Source organism: Panicum hallii, chromosome 8, assembly GCF_002211085.1.
Source record: "Panicum hallii strain FIL2 chromosome 8, PHallii_v3.1, whole genome shotgun sequence".
NCBI classification, from domain to species: Eukaryota; Viridiplantae; Streptophyta; class Magnoliopsida; order Poales; family Poaceae; genus Panicum; species Panicum hallii.
In genome coordinates, this window is record NC_038049.1 from 8,819,148 (window position 1) to 8,837,898 (window position 18,751).

The following is an 18,751-nucleotide window of genomic DNA, read 5'->3' on the forward strand; positions in this document are numbered from 1 at the left end:
TGTGTTAATTATTGGATTGCAACTTTATCGTGAAATAAAATCTTTAACTCAAGCACCATCTCACTTAAATCATTGCATACCATGTAGAATCGACGACGCTCGACGATGGAGACTACGAACTAGTCCTAGAACAAGACCAAGGGTTTTCTGAAGACCCGATGAACGTCGCCGAGAATCTAACTGAAGCTCCGAACTGAAGTTCGGAAAGCCTTGACACTCCTGCCCCCGATCCCGTTCAAGAAGGCAAGCCCCGATGCATACCCCAGTATTTCAATTTATTACAATGTCATTATTATATTATTTATCTTGCATTATGTCTAGAAGTTGAAATGAAACCCTAGTTGCATAAATCCTAGGAATCCAATGTATTGTATCCGAGTCCTTTTCGCTTAGACGCTCTGCTAAATAGGACCTATAAAAGTCGAGTGATTTCCTGTCACTCGCGTGATATAGGAGTTGCATGTTTACTATTCTGCAATCACTATAAGGATAATGGACAGGGTCATGTGCGGTATCATGACCTGGAGGTTTACCCTGTCCATTTTGATAAAAGTTGTTAAGATCGCAGTGTGTGGTAGTGGTGGCTAAGCGTTTGAAAGTACTAGCCACATGCCGTGAATTATGGTAAAGCGGCAAGCCTAGTAATCGATCGGCCCGGCAAGTGGACTGTAACACCCTAAGGTAAAACTTCGAGATCTATAATGAATTTAATTGGGCTCCGGTAATTTTCTAAGGATTTATTTTGCCTAGCTTGCATTAATTTGTAACTTAATTCACAAAGAATTAAAATTTATTTAGGTTCAACATGTTTGTGCATTCATGCTGGTGCATAAGTTTTATTTGGTTGAGTGCATAGGGGTTGAATTCAAATTTGGGTTGAATTCAAATAGATTTTGTGGCAGAACCAACCTGAATTATACCGGCTCAAGTACGCGAGTCCACTTCCGAGGGCTCCAACGTGCTTCAAACGGTATAATCCCTTGGCCTGTCGGGTAACGTACCGATAAACCACCGATACACAGGATCAAATAAGGTTACCTCACACGAAGGTGAGTCCAGAGATTCATTTACCATCACATTTTACATCACAGGGAATTACATTACAAGGGTTTCCAAAAGAGGTACGAAGATTTAAATTCAGAGAAAAGATTACAAATTGTAAAAACTATGGTTTTTAGCAGTGGAAAACATACGCGATGATTACAACACGTCATTAAGACGGATGTCATGCTAAGCCCGGGCATGACACCACTCGATATCATCAGTGTTTGGCCGAGGACGGATCCCTTTCCATGGACCAATCTTCTGGAAGAGCACAGGGCCAAGGCAAGGGAAGAGTAGGGTCTTCCAGACATCATCTGCAAAACATATAACTAGCAAGGCTGAGTATACTAATACTCAGCAAGGCTTACCCGGGATTGGGTATACTTAGCCCATAACTAGACTTATGAAAGCTTGTAATGGTTCTAGGTTTAGTTTCAGCTGAAAAGCAACAAAGAGTAGATCCTTAACTTCAAGTTTTAGCTTTCAGATTCTAGTTAATTATCCGTTCTAGGTATGCACCTATAACTAAGCACGCATGGTGTAATCTTTGGTCAAGCATCATCTTTGATAACCATAATATTGCTCTTGTTACTCTATGTGATAAAGGGATTAAGCAGTCTCAATCTTCGTGAGAGGCGGACGATTCTGAATCGAATTTAACCTTGCAAGGTAAACCTAACTCACACGCTTGGAACATCCAACGATAGTTCCGAAGCAACCGTTTACCTTTCATTCCAACTCGTGGATCAGATCCACCACAAGCGACTGCAGGAACATACGCACATCACTTGTGCAGGACATACGTCTGTAGCGCGACTGCAAAACCCGTATTCCTGGTTGCCCTTGCAACACGTATTTCCTCAGTCGAACATGAGTAACCAGAAGAAGCAAGACGAGTGGTGGGAGGTATGTCCACTCCTCGGGCCGATTGGCTACTAGGCTTACCGCTTACCATATTTCGCGGCATGTGGTTAGTACTTTCAAATGCTTAACCACCGCTAACACACCCTGCGGCCTTATCCAATTCTACAACACAGACTGGGTATCACCTCAATCATGATACCTCATAAAACTCCCGTCCGGCATCCTTATAGTGATAACAGGAATGTAAACATTACAACTCCTATATTGCGCGAGTGACAGGAAATCACCCGACTTCTACCGGCCCTATTAGCATAGCAGCTAGTCGGACTTAAGTACTAGTATCCATCACATTGGTTCCTAGGAGAATGCAACTAGGGTTTCAAGCAATTCCTAAGAACTTAATGCATAGAATATGTAAATAGATATAGATTGCAGTATAATTAAAATAGTGGGTTATGTCCGGGGCTTGCCTTTACTGGTGGGGCTGGGGTTAGTCAAGTTAATAACGTTCGAAACTTTGGTTCGGGCCTTCCGAGAATTCCCTGACGAAGTCCTTAGGGTCTTCAGAACAACCTCCTCCTTGCTCCGGGATTAGCTGTTAATTTCCGTCGGCGGGAGAAATCGAGTCTACATGATATGCAAGATAGAGTTCATTGGATGCACACACTTTCATTTCAATTCACGGTAAAGCTGCAATCCAAAAGTTAACACTCAAGAACTCATGGTATAAAAGGAATCTAAGCCTTAAATCATAAATATTAACTCATGACTAAAGCATTAATTTAATTGAAAACAGAAATTAAGTATTCAAGTTTAAATTAAATTTAAAATTGAATGTGAGTCCTAGATAACTAGAGTTATAAAGTTTGAAAACTTAAACACAATTTTATTGCATACTTAAAAGATTTTGACTAAAAGATCTATTTAGATAGGTTTTACTAAATGGACTTAGCTAATTTTCATATAAAACGAATTGAATTAAACAACTTATACAAATTAAATTATAAATCAAGATTAAGTTTGAAATTTCCACATCACTTCATATTTAAACAATGGAGGTTGCATAACAAAAATCATGATCACATGGTTAACCTATAGGATTAAAATTGAAATTACGGATAGGATATTACATTCCCATGTCTTAGATTCAATATTGATTCAAAACTATTTGGTTTCAAATCAAACTCACTTAATAGAAGTTATAGAGTTCAAAACCTAGTTTCAAACAAAACTGGTTTTGTAATTTTTGGAATTTCCTACAACTCTCTATTGAATTTACAAGTCAAAAATACCACTCACATGAAATAACAAACATCCATTTACTTTTATTCTAAATACAGTACAAACTATCTATTTTCACAGCATGGTCATAAAACAAAAGTGATAGAATTTGAAATGAAGATTCAAGTACAACTGGTTTCATATTTTTTTGAAATTTCTACGATTTTCTAGGAGTTTTCAAAGTTCAGCACATTGGAAAAGGGAAAGAAACCAAGATCTTTCATTTAGACCCTTGGAAAGAGTTCAATCTTCGCGAACAGGTCCCTCTGCCATTGCCGGCCGGAGCAAGCTCGGTTTGGGCTCCAATCCGGTGAAGGGGAGGCTCGGGTAGCAGGGGAAAGGGAGTGGGGAGCAAGAGGAAACCGCAACATACTCGTTTGGGGGCTTGGCTGGGCTTGGGGAGGCCGGAAGGATGGCCGCCGGCGGAAGGCAGAAGCGGCGGCGGCACGGTGGCGTGGGGAGTTGGGCTGCGGCGTGAGAGAGGCGCAAAGGAGTGGTGGAACAGCTTCAGGAGGTCCCGGAGGTGCTATTTATAGGGAAAGGAAGGAAGGAGAGGGGCGCACGGCCGAGCGCCACGGCGGCGTGGAGGGGCAGTGCCGGCGGCGGCGCTGGGCACGTTGGGGACGCGAGGATGTGCCACGGGGGCGGGCTAGGGCAAAGGGGCAGGCCTAGGGCGGCGCCTAGGAGAGAGGGGGGAAAGGGGGCTGCACTGCCGGGTTGAGTCCCGAGAAATTGCGGCGCCGGAACAGTAAAAATAGGGGAGCAGAGAAGATTAACCAGAGGAAGAAGAAGGAAGGTTGGGGACGACTGGACCAAAATGTAATTTTTCAAAATTCCAGGGACCTGTCTGTAAACCAGTGATAACTTTTAAGCTAGAGCTCAAAAGGAAAAGTGTTCAAAATGAAAGTTGTAAAACTTTTCAAGCTCTACAACTTTGTTTTAGGGTTTGAATTCAAAAACTCAAAGTATATAACTTTATTTTGAAATTTTGGACTAACTTTAAGTTTTATAAAGATTTGTCCTTGTTACATATTTATACACATAACTTTGGCCTAAATGCAAGTTTTCCGAACTGTCATGATGACTTGCATTCTTATAATTTGGCCCCTAGTAACTTTTGAAAATTACTTTTGTAACTCATGCATTTTGCACAAAAGGACTCATATTTTTATAAAATTACACATAGGGTCTTATTTCTACAAATACATCCAACCTTATACATTTCAACACATGCATTACATCTTATACATATCATGGTACAATTTGACACCTAGGGTGTCACAGATTTGAGTTGGTGCGGGAAAAGTAAATGAAGGAAACAGGAAGGTAGGTTAGTCGTTCTTTCTTTTCTCAGTAATTCCTTCTATTCTTAGTCATTCCCGTTCTTTTCTCAGTCATTCCATTCTATTCTCAGTCATTCCCATTCTTTTCTCAATCATTCCTTCTACTCTCAGTCATTCCCGTTCTTTTTCTCAGTCATTCCTTCTATTCTCAGTCATTCCCGTTCTTTTCTCAGTCATTCCTTCTATTCTCAGTCATTCCCGTTCTTTTCTCAGTCATTCCTTCTATTCTCAGTCATTCCCGTTCTTTTCTCAGTCATTCCTTCTTTCTCGGTCATTCCCCCAGCTCGACCCCACCTGTCGGCCCCTTCTTCCTCCTTCCTCTACCGGCCGCGCAACGACCGCCCGAAATCTCCGGCGAGCCCTCGTGCCAGGCCGCATGAAGCGTCCCCCCATCAGGGAAGACTTAAAAGTGTTACTTTATCAGTCCCAGGAGGCTGATAACACTTTTATTACATCAGATGGTACATCACCGTACAACTCTTCGCGGTAATGAGCAGTGAAGCGCCACTATCGCGAGGATTACAACTAAAACCCATACCACTACACCAACTACGAATAGGGGATCATCAGAGTCTTGCGTCATGCGGAGCTCCAACGGTGACCTCACCCACAGGCAAGACTGGGTGCAGGACGGAACCCTATTCGACGTCTTCGGGGACGTAGTCGGGATCTTCCACTGTAAAAGTAAGAATGGGGTGAGTACGAACATACTCAGCAAGTCCAATCACACCGCGGAGGGGTTATAACAGGATTAAATGCGCAGGATAATCCAAGGATAGGGTTATGGTCCATTTGCGGAAAACTTGACTTTATGCAAAGGTTCATTTAAAATATTTTCAAAACAGTCCATTAAGCATCAAGGAGCGCATGGCGTTGATCCACACAGGATCCAGTTTAAAAACTGCTACCGGACTCCCCGTCCGTCGTAGCACACGGCACGGCGGCCGGACATTTCCCACACAACCCACACCAGTCCAACCATTCCCAGAGAGAAACACTAGTTATGTGACCACACCGTAACTTGCCCAGTACCGTGGGCACGGCTATTCGAATAGATTTTAACTCTGCAGAGGTGTGCAACTTTACCCACAGGTGGGGTACCACAGCACGAACACTTTAGTGCCGGTGCAGATCCCATCGAAGCCCTTACCCACCTTAGCTAGACCTGGCTAGCCACCACGGGATCTATCAAGGGGTCATTCGACCTAACACCGAGGTTTAACCGGGGCATAAGTCACACAGAGCTTATCCTGTCTCCTTGATCACCCGTTGCTCCCAGCTCTCCTGATGGCTATCAGACTAACTAGTGGGGTTAGGCCAAGCCGTTGCCCATACAACGGTCAAGTGGTTTGCACGACAGGAAGCTAGGTGAGACGACACATCAACTCGGTCCTTAGGGGTGACAAGATGGATATCTCCCTTTCACGCTCAACCACACAGGTACGAGCACACCAACGGCAATTCACACAGAAATGCCATCCATCCCGTCTGACTCACTTTTCAAAACCACGTTTTATCCCTTCCCATACGCACACACTTTCTTTGCAAAACCAAATGGTCAAGGTATGGTTATCACAAGTAAGGTGGCTATCCTACCATGTTTTCAGCACGCAAAACCATGCAATTTTATAAAACGGGCCACTGGGTTGTGTTTATAAAAGCTAGGACAGAAACATGCATCAAAGGGCGGAATTGAACTTGCCATCGTCGAGTCCTTGCGAAAGGTCCTGATCGAAGCACTGTCCTTCGGGTTCGAGGTCGCAGAACTGGTCCTCGGTTGCTTGGTCGCAGTCGGAAACTCCTTCGTTCACTCCGTGTCCTACGACGCAAACAAACAGGCATGCAATCAAGCGAGAGAACTAAAAGCTTTTATCGTTGAGCTTGAATCGGAAATAATTTAGTTACGGAGGTAGGGGTAATATTTTCGGGTGGTTTCTTAATGGCGTGGTTAGAACTATACTAGGAATGGTGTGGTAAAGTTTCGGGTCAATCGGAGGTCGTTTCGCACATAAAATGACGAGTTAAAGATGGTTTCAGGGGTCAAACGGGGGTCCGGGGACTTATTTGTAAGCTTTCTAGAAAAGGAAGGGCCTTTTCGTTTATCCTGGAAACATTGGGGGCCCAACGAAAAGTGTAAAGGACCTACTTGAAAATAGGTTTATATCGTGGAGAGGTCTAATTTGGGAAATGTCAAAAGGAAAAGGTTCCTTTTGCAAAGTGGTCAAGGGTAGAGGGGTCTTTAACTAAATAGAGGAGAGGGGGGGGCCTAGGGGCAAAATTGCCCCCTTTCTTCCTCCTCTTGCTCGTGGAAACAGAGAGGGGGGGGGGAAGGGAGCTCGGCGCCAGCCCAATCCGGCGGCCTAGGGCCTAATGGCGGCTAGGGATCGGGGGGAGAGGGAGAGGGGGAGTAGGGGGTCTCATCCCGGGCCTTACTCCGGGCGGGGGTGGCTCGAGGTGGCCGGCCGACGGGGCGGGCGGCGGCGGGCAGAGCGGGTCGGCGGGGCGGCGAGGGGAGCGTGGGAAGGGAGCTGGGGGCGGTGGCGCGGGTTGTGGAGGTGCCGAGGTGCGGGGGGGGGGGGGCTACTTATAGGCGGCCGCGGTGGAGGAGCGGTGGAGGCCGGTGGGGAGGGCCGGCGAGCGGCGCGGGGCACCTTAATGGCGCTCGGCCGCTTGCGGCCATCGCGACACTACGTGGCGGTGAGGGCGCCGGGCGCCGTACGTGGTGCTGTGCCGGCACAGGAGCGACGCGCGCGGTGGGGCGCGGCAGGGAGCAGCGGCGGGCGGCGCGGTGGACGACGGGCGGCGCGCGCGTGCGCGCGGGCGGCGCGGCGTGGCGCAGGCCAGGGGCGCACGCAGGCGGCGTGTAGCGCGGCGGGCGGCGCGGCACGCGGCCGGGCAGGAACACGCGCGCGCGGGGGGGGGGGGGTTGCTCGGGCGCGCGCTCGCGCGTGAGGGAGGGAGGGGCCGTGGCTCGGGGCCAAGCAGAAGGGGGCGGCGCTCGGGAGCAGGGGAGAGGAGAAGGGAGGAGAAAGGAGGAGGGAAAAGGAGAAAGGAAAAAGGAAGGAAAGAGAGGGAAAAGGGAAAAAAAGAAAGAAATAGGAGGGAGAGAGAAAAAGAGAAGAGAGAGGAAAGGAGGGGCGCGTCGGCGCCGATCGCGGCGGCGACCGCGGTCGGTCGGCCACGCGCGTGCGTCGTCCGCGTGCTGCGCGAGAAGAGCAGCATCGCGCCGGCGCCGATTGCGGACAGCGGTCGCGCGTGAGCAGTGCGGGATGGGACGGCGATCAGGCTCGCGTCGGCGGTTAGTGTGGCGGGGAAACGGAGAGGGTCAGGGTCTTACGACGAATAAGTCTTTGGTCAGGACACTCTAACGCGTAGTTTAAATCTGAAATTTTCGGAGCGTCACACCGCATGCCGAGGTTGCCCCATCGCCCCACAAATAGGATCCCCCAACCCCCTGCGCCCTTACCCCTACCCCACTGCATCCACCCCGAACCCTAGCGCCGCCGCCGCTTGCTCTGCCGCGCAAAGCTTCCTGCTTCACCGTGGACCGGCCGCCCTGCTGCGCCCCAGCCCCAGCCCCAGCCAACCCCCACCTGAGCTTCGCCTCACTGCCAGGAAGCTTCCCAAGCTCTTCCCTCGTGACCCCAGCCCGTGCACTTGCCGGAATTTGAACGGGACCCGCCGCCGGTGAGAAGCTCCGCCATCTTGATTCCTCGCCGCCGTTAGCCCTACGACCCTCTTAACCCCCATGGCACCTCTGCAGGAACACCCCGAGCCGACCCGTGGTGATCAGAAGCCGGAGGACCCCCTGCAGCAGCCTTTCCCTCGAGCGCCGCCTGTCCACGCCGCTCGGCCCTCGTCGCCGACCACCCTACGCTGTTTCACCGACCAGTTCGGGCCCTCGGTGAGCATCAGCATGTTCCCCTCTCCCTCTTACGCTAGCTAGCATGAACCGTAGGCCGCACCTGAAGTCGCGACGCCGTCGCCGGCGTGTGCCGCCGTGCAGACCCGCCGTGCCCGCGAGCCCAACCAGATCGGACCAGTCCGATCCAGATCGGACCGTCCGAACCCCGCTGTTCAGATCGGACCGTCCGACCGGAATGCGTCCGAACCGTTCGATTTAGATCCAACCGCCCGGATTAGAAGCCGCGTACCCCCCTTCAGCCATGGCAGTTTTGTTCAAAAGTATTCGCAGACAGGTCCTTTCATTCCATTTTGACCCCTGAGCTTCCTGGAATTAGTGCCCGCAGTCCATGCCTTGTGTTTTCATGTGTTAGCCCCCGCGTCTAGCCTTTAATTACGTTTAAGCCCCTGGTTTCTGCGCAGAAACCCCTGGAAGTTCTGTTTTTCTCGCAGATAGGTCCCTGAATCTTGTTTTAGCCCTAGATTTCGCGTCTTAGCTCCGTTTTTGGTGTTCTTTATGTCCACGCGATCGTTGTAACGCGTATAATAGTTCTAGCATAGTTTTGTGTGCTGTTTCTATGTAATGTTGTACTATTTCTTATATTTTGTTCTCGATTGCATGTATGTGTATGTGCTGTACCGTGTTGTGACATTGCGATCGTGAGTAGACGCGGAGCCTTTCGACCAGTACCAGGAGCCACCCTCTTCTGAGCATTTTGAGCAGCAGGAAGCTTTCGAGGAAGGCAAGTATAACATGAACATCCTATCACTTTTAAATATAATTTCATACTGCATTTTAATACTGTACGCCTATAAGGATTTCCTAGCCACTTTTATCCGGTATATTATACCCTGTGTTGCATTTTGGTTAGTTGTGCTAGGTTGCTGCGCTATAACAAACTTGGTCCTTTTTAATTAAATTTGATTAATGGTCTTATGCAACTTAATCCTGAGCGTGGCCCTCTGTGCTGTGTGGTTGAGTGGCTCACGTCTCCGTAAAAGATGTTTTGTTAGAAACTTGGTTTAGGGGGCCAGCACGGTGCTTAGTGCTTGGTTGGCCACTCTCCATAAGGACCGGTTCATAGAGCGACAACCTGGGACAACCGCGCAACCACAAGACTGGAATGGGACGGTCTTGACTTACTAATCAGGTCGTGTTGGTTCGGGAGTAACTTACCTGCGTGGGCAAGAGGGGTGGTAAGCTTCAATGGTCCTTGCTCATCCGGCTTGGTTTGTGCTGTGTGTCTTGTACCCCCGGAGGTGGGCCCCATCGTCGCTGATCCAGAATCCTTAGCGGTTACACCTTACCAACGTGATCCTTTGTAACGGTCTCGTAGTGTGCTTGCTAGCCATCTCACCTAAGGAAGTGTGATGAACAACTAGCGTAGCCCACGACTTGTGGGTAAAGTTGTGCAACCTCTCGAGAGTGTAAAACTGATATATCAGCTGTGCTCATAGTCATGAGCGGCCCAGATCCTCCTTTTGATTAGTGGGGTTATCAACCTTTGATTGGGGAGATTTCCCCGGGTGGTTTTGGTTTGGTTGGTTTCTCAGTAGTTCTTAACTAATATTGATTAATTTCTTATGCAATATGGGTTTATGGTAATTCATCCACTTATAGTAAATAGTTTTAATAAAATTTGCCAAGATTAAAAGCTACTGCAGTTGAGTCAGCTAACCCTAGAGCCTCATACTCGTGTTATACTTGTTGAGTACAAGTTGTGTACTCACACTTGCCTCTTCCTCTCTTCTGTTCTCTTTGGGGATATCTTCGACTGCTGCCCAGTACCAGGCGACGTGGAGGACTACATCAGCGGACTCGATGATTTCTAGGCGTTGTCTCCCAGTTGACGTCCCCGTGGCGCCCTACTCTTCATGTATTTATTTTTACGCTTCCGCATTCCTTGAACTGATTCTTGATTCAGTTGTAATAAAGATATTCATTTTATAATTTATACGCTTTTATTCGTGACATGTGTTGTGATATCTTGATAATCTGTTGTATATATGTATGACTTGATCCTGGCGCATATATGATTGCTCGATTTATGTTCTTATAAATCGGGTGTGACATGGACATACCTCCCACCACTCGTAATTTGGTTTTTCTCAAGCACCGACGTGCGGGAGTACGTTCCGTGTAGAAGACAGGAATACGGTCATGTAGTCGCGCTACAGGCGTATGTCCTGCACAATTGGTGTGCGTACGGTCCTACAGTCGCTTGTGATGGTCCTGTTCCACAACCCGGAATGAAAGGCAAACGGTTGCTTCGGAACGACCTTTTGGTGTTCCAAGCGTGTGAGTTAGGTTTACCTTGCAAGATTTGAAACTCGATTCAGAATCGTCCATCTCTCGCAGAAATTGAGACTGCTTATTCCTTCTGCCACATAGAGTAAGAAGTGTAACTATTGATGGAATAATCTTGATGAATGATAATCTTTACCTTGCTTGCCTAGTGTAGGTGCTTACCTAGATTGGCTAATCAACTAGAATTTGAGAGCTAAAATTTGAAAATAGATCATACTCTTTGTTGCTTTTCAGCTGAAAATAAACCCAGAACCTTTGCAATGCCTTCATGAGTCTAGTTACCTGGCTAAATATACCACAAAGCAGGTAAGTCTTACTGAGTATTAGTATACTCAGTCTTGCTAGTAACTTTTTCAGGTATGACTTTCGAGAACCCCACGGATAACCCTGCATGGCCAACTTCTGTTCCTTTTAGCTGGTCCATGGAGTGGGATCCGTCCCCAGCTAGCAGTGACCCTCCTGAGTGACACCAAGCTTTGGGCTGAGCACGGTGTCAACCTTCGCGACGTGCTTAGTCGCGTGTTTATGTTCCTTCCACTGTGAACTTGGACAAGCTGAGTAGCTTGTCATGTTAAACAATGTTTGTATAAATTTTCTTAAAGTTTGAAACGGTTTGTAATAATGTTTAATATGTTGTAAATTATAAATGGGTGAGCTGTTGCGTTGTAAACTTGCCTTCGTGCGAGGTAAACCTGCTTCGATCCTGTTGAACCGTGGTTGTATTGGGCAGAGACCCGACAGACCAATGGATTGTTCCGTTTGAAGTGCGTTGAGTTAGTATCGGCTGGACAACGATGACTAGCGCACTTGAGCCGGAATAATTCAGGCGGTTCTGCCACAGCTGGTATCAGATCTGTAGGTTTACTTTTACAACTGCAGTAGCTCTTAAAAAGTGTTTTCCGTATAAAAATTGGCCCAACAAATGAATTTACAACTGCGTTGGATCCGTTAAGGCTGTGCTTAGATCGTAAAGCCCTAGGGACTTATATGGGAATGATCAGGTGGCTATTAGTATATATATATATACAGATCTGTTCTAACTTGCAGAACTACTTTCTATCAAAACTTAAATTTATGTACAACCCAATTTTATTAGCTGTAACGACACCTTCGGTGGTAAGGTAAGAAGGTAAGGATCCTCAGCTAACTGGGGAGTTAGTCTTCCCATCGGTGATGCGAACTGAACGCTGTTTCTCAAGCAGTGGCCTACTTGAGATGCCGCCAATATATCAACTTAGGTTGATTATATTGGGATTATATGGTTCGGCGCAGGGTATGGCGATCGCTGTTCATACCCCCGCATTTTGCGGTACCCCCGTGAATACGTTGTTTAACGACGTATGTTAATGTTGTCTGTACGACGGTAATTGTACAGATGCTGTTTCTGTAGTGAACAGTACTGTTTGGGGACGCTTTCATGTCGTGCTGCCATGAAAGGTTCATGTTATATGTTTGTGGTTTTCTGTAGGTACACTAACCACGATTAAGACGTTAGGACGAATAGGATTTATCGACTAGTTATTAGAGAGAGTTGTATGTGTTTTGCCACCGAAATTAACCATGTAAGTCCGAAGATATTCGGCAGTTGTTTTTGGTTGAGAGGTCGAATAGTGCGTGCATGCATAACCCATCATCAAATACACGAATGCAAAGTATGTTTGGTTCTATTAAGGACGAATAGTGTGTTGCTTATCTCTAGAATGGGTTACTAGGATTTTTGTGGTAGTTCTAAGTTGAGTACCTTAAGCATCCATCTGATTTCCAATCTTTGCTGATATCAGAATTGATTATCTCGTTCCATTTACCTTGTGAGTTTTTAGCAGGGTAAATAAATCTCACCATTTGCATTCTTGTTGCAGATGGCAGCCCCTTCCAACGTCTTTTGGGATCCTGCAGGGCATCTCCACACTAATGCCTTGCACTGGGAGGGTTTTCCCCATCTTCTCTGGGAGTCACTAAGCTCGTTCCTTTATATCGAGCCCCCACAGTATGACGCAGTGGAATATCAGGAAGAAGGTGTTCGCCGATGACGAGTTAGAATGACTATCCCTCAACATCCCTTCCGCTCCCAATGGCAACCTATCAAAGTTGATGTGGTGGGTTATTGTATAATTGACACTATTGAGGAAGCCGCTCTTGAAGCCATCTACCTCTTCTGCAAACAGCACCCAATGAATGTTATAGGACAACCTATCAGTCTATTCTCTACAACTGATCCCAATGATCCTGAGTGGAATCTCAGGGAAGTCCCGGAAAGTCATAGGTTGGAAGGCTCAGCAGAAGAAGCGCTTCAAGGGGTTACCCGATTCATGAACGTTCAGCATCACTACCAACTTCTACTACGTCGCGGTATGGGTCAGTTCACCAGTATCGCGCAGGGCCATTTCAGGAATGCTGACCGACAAGTCACCTAGATCGAACAGCTTCAAGCCTTGGTGACAGAGAAGGATGAAGTCATCGCTGCCCGAGAGGAGACTATTCATCACCGGGAAGATCAAATCAACGAGAGTGACGCAATGATCACACAACGCAACACGATCATTGAGTTTCTCCAGGAACAGATCCATGACCTCATCCTTGAGGTTGATGATGCCCATGCCCAAATCAATGAACTCCAACTGCAGCCAGCACCTCCTGCTGCACCAGCACCCAAAGAGGAAGAAGAAGATCCTGAAGAAATCGAAGGAGTCTCCGGGATCGATTCTGAGCACGGAGATCCTGTTATCAGTCCCCATCATTCTTCTTCAGGCAGTCAGTCATCAGTGGGCAACTTTGATGAATTTTAGTTGGTTTGAGTTGGTGACGTCTTAGCTGTAATTACTGTAGAAAGATGTGACATAGGTAGTGAGTAGTCCATCTAGATCTAGAGCCACTTGTTGTATTAGATGTGTATGTATGAAAGAGTTTGTAGTAGTTAAAGTGCCCTGATGTAAGATGTAAGACCACGAGTATTTGCGTAGTAATCCAAACCCTGCGTTCTACCATCTTACTTAATCTCTTTGCATCTAAAATGAGTTGATTGAATGGAGCTTATGAATTACATTTTGGTAATTGTATATCATCTGAAATTGGAATAAGGATATGATTGATAATGGATATCTCCTTTGTTTCAGTTTGTTTGAGCTACTCGCGGAACCCCAGAAGGTTTCCAGGCAGATCAGGCCACCGGTTCTCAGCAACCACCACCGCCACCTCCAAATCTGGCCGAGGTCATGGCTCGACAAATAGAACTCCTCAACCAGCTTGTGCAGACTCAGATAGGCCACTTCCATCAGCAATCTCGAGGCCGAGACGAACCCCTATCAGCCAGTTATCAAGACTTCCTCAGTACCCAGCCTCCACTATTCCATAAGGCGGATGAGCCCCTTGACGCCAACGCTTGGCTCCATACCATCGAGTCCAAGTTCGCCTTATTGTCTGCCCCATGTTCGGATGAGAACAAGGCGCCTTTTGCAGCCCAGCAACTCCGTGGCACAGCTCACCTATGGTGGGATCATTTTCACGCCATGCAGCCTACTGATCATGTCGTCACTTGGGATGAGTTTCGGACTGCGTTTCGAGCGCACCACATACCCGAAGGACTCATTGAGCGAAAGCTCAATGAATTTCTAAACCTGACTCAGGGAACCGCACCGTCATGTAATACGCACAAGTTTTCAACCACTTGTGCCAATACGCGGGATACCATGCGGACAATGATGCCCGCAAACGAGATCGTTTTCACCGAGGCCTGAACACCAAACTTAAAGAACGACTGAATTTGGTAAGGGCCGATAACTTTAATGAATTGGTCAACATGGCCATCACTCAGGAAGACTGCATCTCAGCCCACAGAGCAGAAAAGAAAAGGAAGACACCCACAGGGCCTACAACTATGCAACCGTCAAGGTATCGGTTGGTCCCGAGCACCGCTCCTCGAGCCCCACCTCGAAGCAACTTGCCTAGCAGATGGGTAGCTAGACCACCCCAGCAAGCACGATTCAACCAACCACCGACACCACAATTTCAACAGCAGCAACAACAAGGTCCGCGGCCGAGTTTTCCGCCAGCCAACCAAGGAAACAACAACTACCGTTGTTTCAATTGCGGAAGCCCGTCCCACTTTATCAAGGATTGTCCTCAACCTAGAAAATCTTTCCAAGGGCAAACATCCAATCCAACCAGCAAGGGCAAGGGTAAGAAGCAAGTAGTCCAAGTCCCCCAGGGAAGTGTGAACCTCACCACTCTCTCCGAACTCCCCGAGGGAACACCAATAATGACGGGTACTTTTTCTATCAACCATCACCCCGTAATTGTTCTTTTTGACTCTTGTGCCACCCATAGCTTTGTCAGTGCAAAGTATGGGACTAAAATAGGCTTGGATATCTGTCCTACTAATGGGAATTACAAGATAACAACTCCTGGTGGAAAAATCTTATCAAATCAAATCTGTAGAAAGGTACCACTTCAGCTGGGCAGTTAATTGATAAAAACGGACTTGCTCTTATTGGACCTAGAAGGAATGGATGTTCTTTTAGGTATGAATTGGATGACCCAGCATCAAGTGTCATTAGATATCTCTTCCTGAATTGTGGAGATAGATTCACCTGAGTATGAACCTACCATTCTCTATCTTCCACAATAGAAGTACCTTAACCCTTGCACTTATGCTACAACAGGGATTAAGCTAAAGGATATCCCTATCGTCTGTGAATACCCAGATGTCTTTCCAGACGATTTGCCTGGAATGCCCCCAGATAGAGATATCGAGTTTATCATAGAACTCCAACCTGGCATAGCCCCTATCTCTAAGAGATCTTATCGTATGCCTCCTAACGTGTTAGCCAAGTTAAAAATCCAACTCCAAGACCTCCTTGACAAGGGTTGCATTCGTCCGAGTGCATCACCATGGGGTTGTCCAGCCATATTTGTGAAGAAGAAAGATAATAGCCTAAGGCTATGTATAGATTATCATCCTCTCAATGCGGTAACTATCAAAAACAAATATCCCCTACCCCTCATTGACATTCTCTTCGATCAGCTAGCCGGAACCAAAGTATTCTCTAAGATTGATCTTCGTTCCGGCTATCATCAAATTAAGATCTGGCCAAGTGACATTCCAAAAATGGTCTTTTCCACTCGATATGGTCTGTATGAATACCTGGTCATGTCGTTTGGTCTTACTAATGCTCCAGCATATTTCATGTATCTCATGAATTCTGTCTTCATGCAAGAACTTGACAAATTTGTTGTGGTCTTCATTGATGATATTATGATCTACTCTAAAACTCCAGAAGATCATGCAAAATATCTTCATGTCATTCTTCAGCGATTAAGAGACCACCACTTATACGCCAAATTTTCTAAATGCAAGTTCTGGTTAGATACTGTGAAGTTTCTGGGCCATACTATCTCTGGTGACGGTATATCCGTTGACCCCAGTAAAGTACAAGAAGTGATGGATTGGAAACCTCCAACATTAGTTCATCAGATCCATAGTTTTCTTGGTCTAGCGGGCTATTATCGTCGCTTCATCCCGGATTTCTCCAGAATAGCCAAACCTATGACTGAACTACTAAAGAAAGGTGTTAAATTTTCTTGGGATAAAAAATGCGAAGATAACACAAGGAGAAGGAAAGTATAAGTTCTTCCGAGTAGATCCAGAAGGAGTTTTTTGGTTCAACGAACGTATCGTTGTACCTAAGGACCATAAGCTCCATAAACAGATATTGGATGAAACCCACCTATCTAAATTCTCTATGCACCCTGGCAGTACGAAGATGTACCAAGATCTGAAACAAAACTTCTGGTGGACTCGTATGAAATGGGAAATTGCTAAGTATGTCTCAGAATGTAATATCTGCCAAAGAGTCAAAGCCAGTCATCTGAAAACTGCTGGTATTCTTCAAGCTCTATCTATTCCCTCTTGGAAATGGGAGGATATCAGTATGGACTTTATTGTTGGCTTACCCAATACTTCTCTGAGGCATGACTCCATTTGGGTAATCGTTGATCGATTAACCAAGACTGCACATTTCCTTCCCATGCATACTACGTATAATACCAAGAAATATGCCGAGATCTACCTGGATCAAATTGTTCGTCTTCATGGAGTACCTAAGACGATAATTTCTGATCGTGGAGCACAATTCATCGCTTGGTTCTGGGAGCAACTTCAACATGCTCTTGGAACTAAGTTAATTCGAAGCTCCGCATATCATCCTCATATAGATGGATAGACCGAAAGGGTAAATCAGATTCTGGTGGATATGCTTAGAGCCTGTGTTCTTCAGTATGATAAGAATTGGGACAAATGCTTGTCATTGGCAGAATTCTCTTACAACAACAGCTATCAAACTAGTCTCAAAATGGCCCCGTTCGAAGCATTGTACGGCCGCCGATGTCGAACTCCCCTAAGTTGGTAAAAAACCGGCGAACGTAAGATCTTTGGGCCTGACCTAGTCATGGAAGAAGAAGATAAGGTGAAGACTATACAAACTAATCTAAAGGCAGCCCAATCTCGACAGAAAAGCTACATTGATATACGAAGAAGACCATTACAGTTTCAAGTTGGAGACTTTGTATATCTTCGAGTGTCTCCTACTCGAGGTATTCAAAGGTTCGGCGTAAAAGAGAAACTTGCTCCTCGATACATCGGACCCTTTGAAATCCTTGAAATCTGTGGACCCGTAGCTTACCGTCTTCAACTTCCTCCTCAATTAGCGGCCATCCACGACATCTTCCATGTATCTCAACTTAGGAAATGCGTCAAAGTTCCTACCGAGATCATCGATTCCTAGACTATCGAAATCGAACCTGATCTAACCTATACAGAACATCCAATCAGAGTGTTAGACACCAAAGAAAGAAGCACTAGGAGAGAAACCATCAGAATGTACAAGATTCAGTGGAACCATCACACAGAAGAAGAAGCAACATGGGAAACCGAATCTTATCTTCGGCATAATTTTCCAGACTTCCTTCAAGCCAACCTTCGAACTTGATCATTCAATTCTATCCTGTTCCGGAATCTTGGGACGAGATTCTTTTTAGGGGGGAAGGCTGTGACACACAGGTAATTAGTGTTGTCACACCCTAAATTTTAGTGTGATATTATGTGCAAAATGTGGTAAAAGTATGTTTAAAAACTTAAATGCTAAGGAAAAATGGTTGTTTAAATAATTCTAAATTAATAAAGGTCCTTTTATGTTAAAAGGATGAACATGGGAGGTAGAATTTAAAAGCATGAGGGTTGTTTTGCAAAAGTCAAAAACTTGTGTTTAAATCGCAAATATAGGTGAAACTACACATAGGATATATATGTAGTGTAGTTTTATAATAGGATTTATGTAAAGTTTGGAAATTTTGTTAAGTTTCAAATTAATTACAAATCCTTAGCTCTTTTGTGGATGAACCTTAAAGAAAAGTTGTACATTTTCAAAAACCATACATTTTTGCTTTAGGGCCCATCTCCATTTGAGCACTGGTTTGAAAGTTATCAGAAAATTACAGTAGGGTCCTGCATTTTTGTGAAATTGCACCTAGGTCCTCCTTCATCTTCCTCAGGCCCCGATCTCCTCTGCTCTCTGCCGCGCGCGTGATCTCTGCCGCCGGCTGCCTCTTGAGCCCCTGTAGGTCTGCGCCGCCCTTATCTTGCTCCACACGTCGCCCCACCACTCCTCCCACCGCCCGCGCTGCCCCCGCTGGCCGTCCCCCGCTCAGCCACGTTGGGCCGCCGGTCCCGAGCGACCGCCACGCACCCGAAGGGCACGACGGCGCCGCTCGCCGACCCGAGCCCGGCCCCGTGACTGCTCTCCCTCTCCCTCTCTTCGACGAAGCAATGCACTCCTATAAAGCCCGACCCGAACCCCATCTCCTCGCCTGATTTCCTCTTCTTCCCTCTCGCGACAACCGAGCCAACCGCCGCGCTCCTTGCCGGAATCCTCCACGGCTGATCCACCCCGCCCAAATTCCAGTCATCCAGCGCTCCCTCACCTCCTCCGCTAGCTCACCAACCTAATCTGGTCCA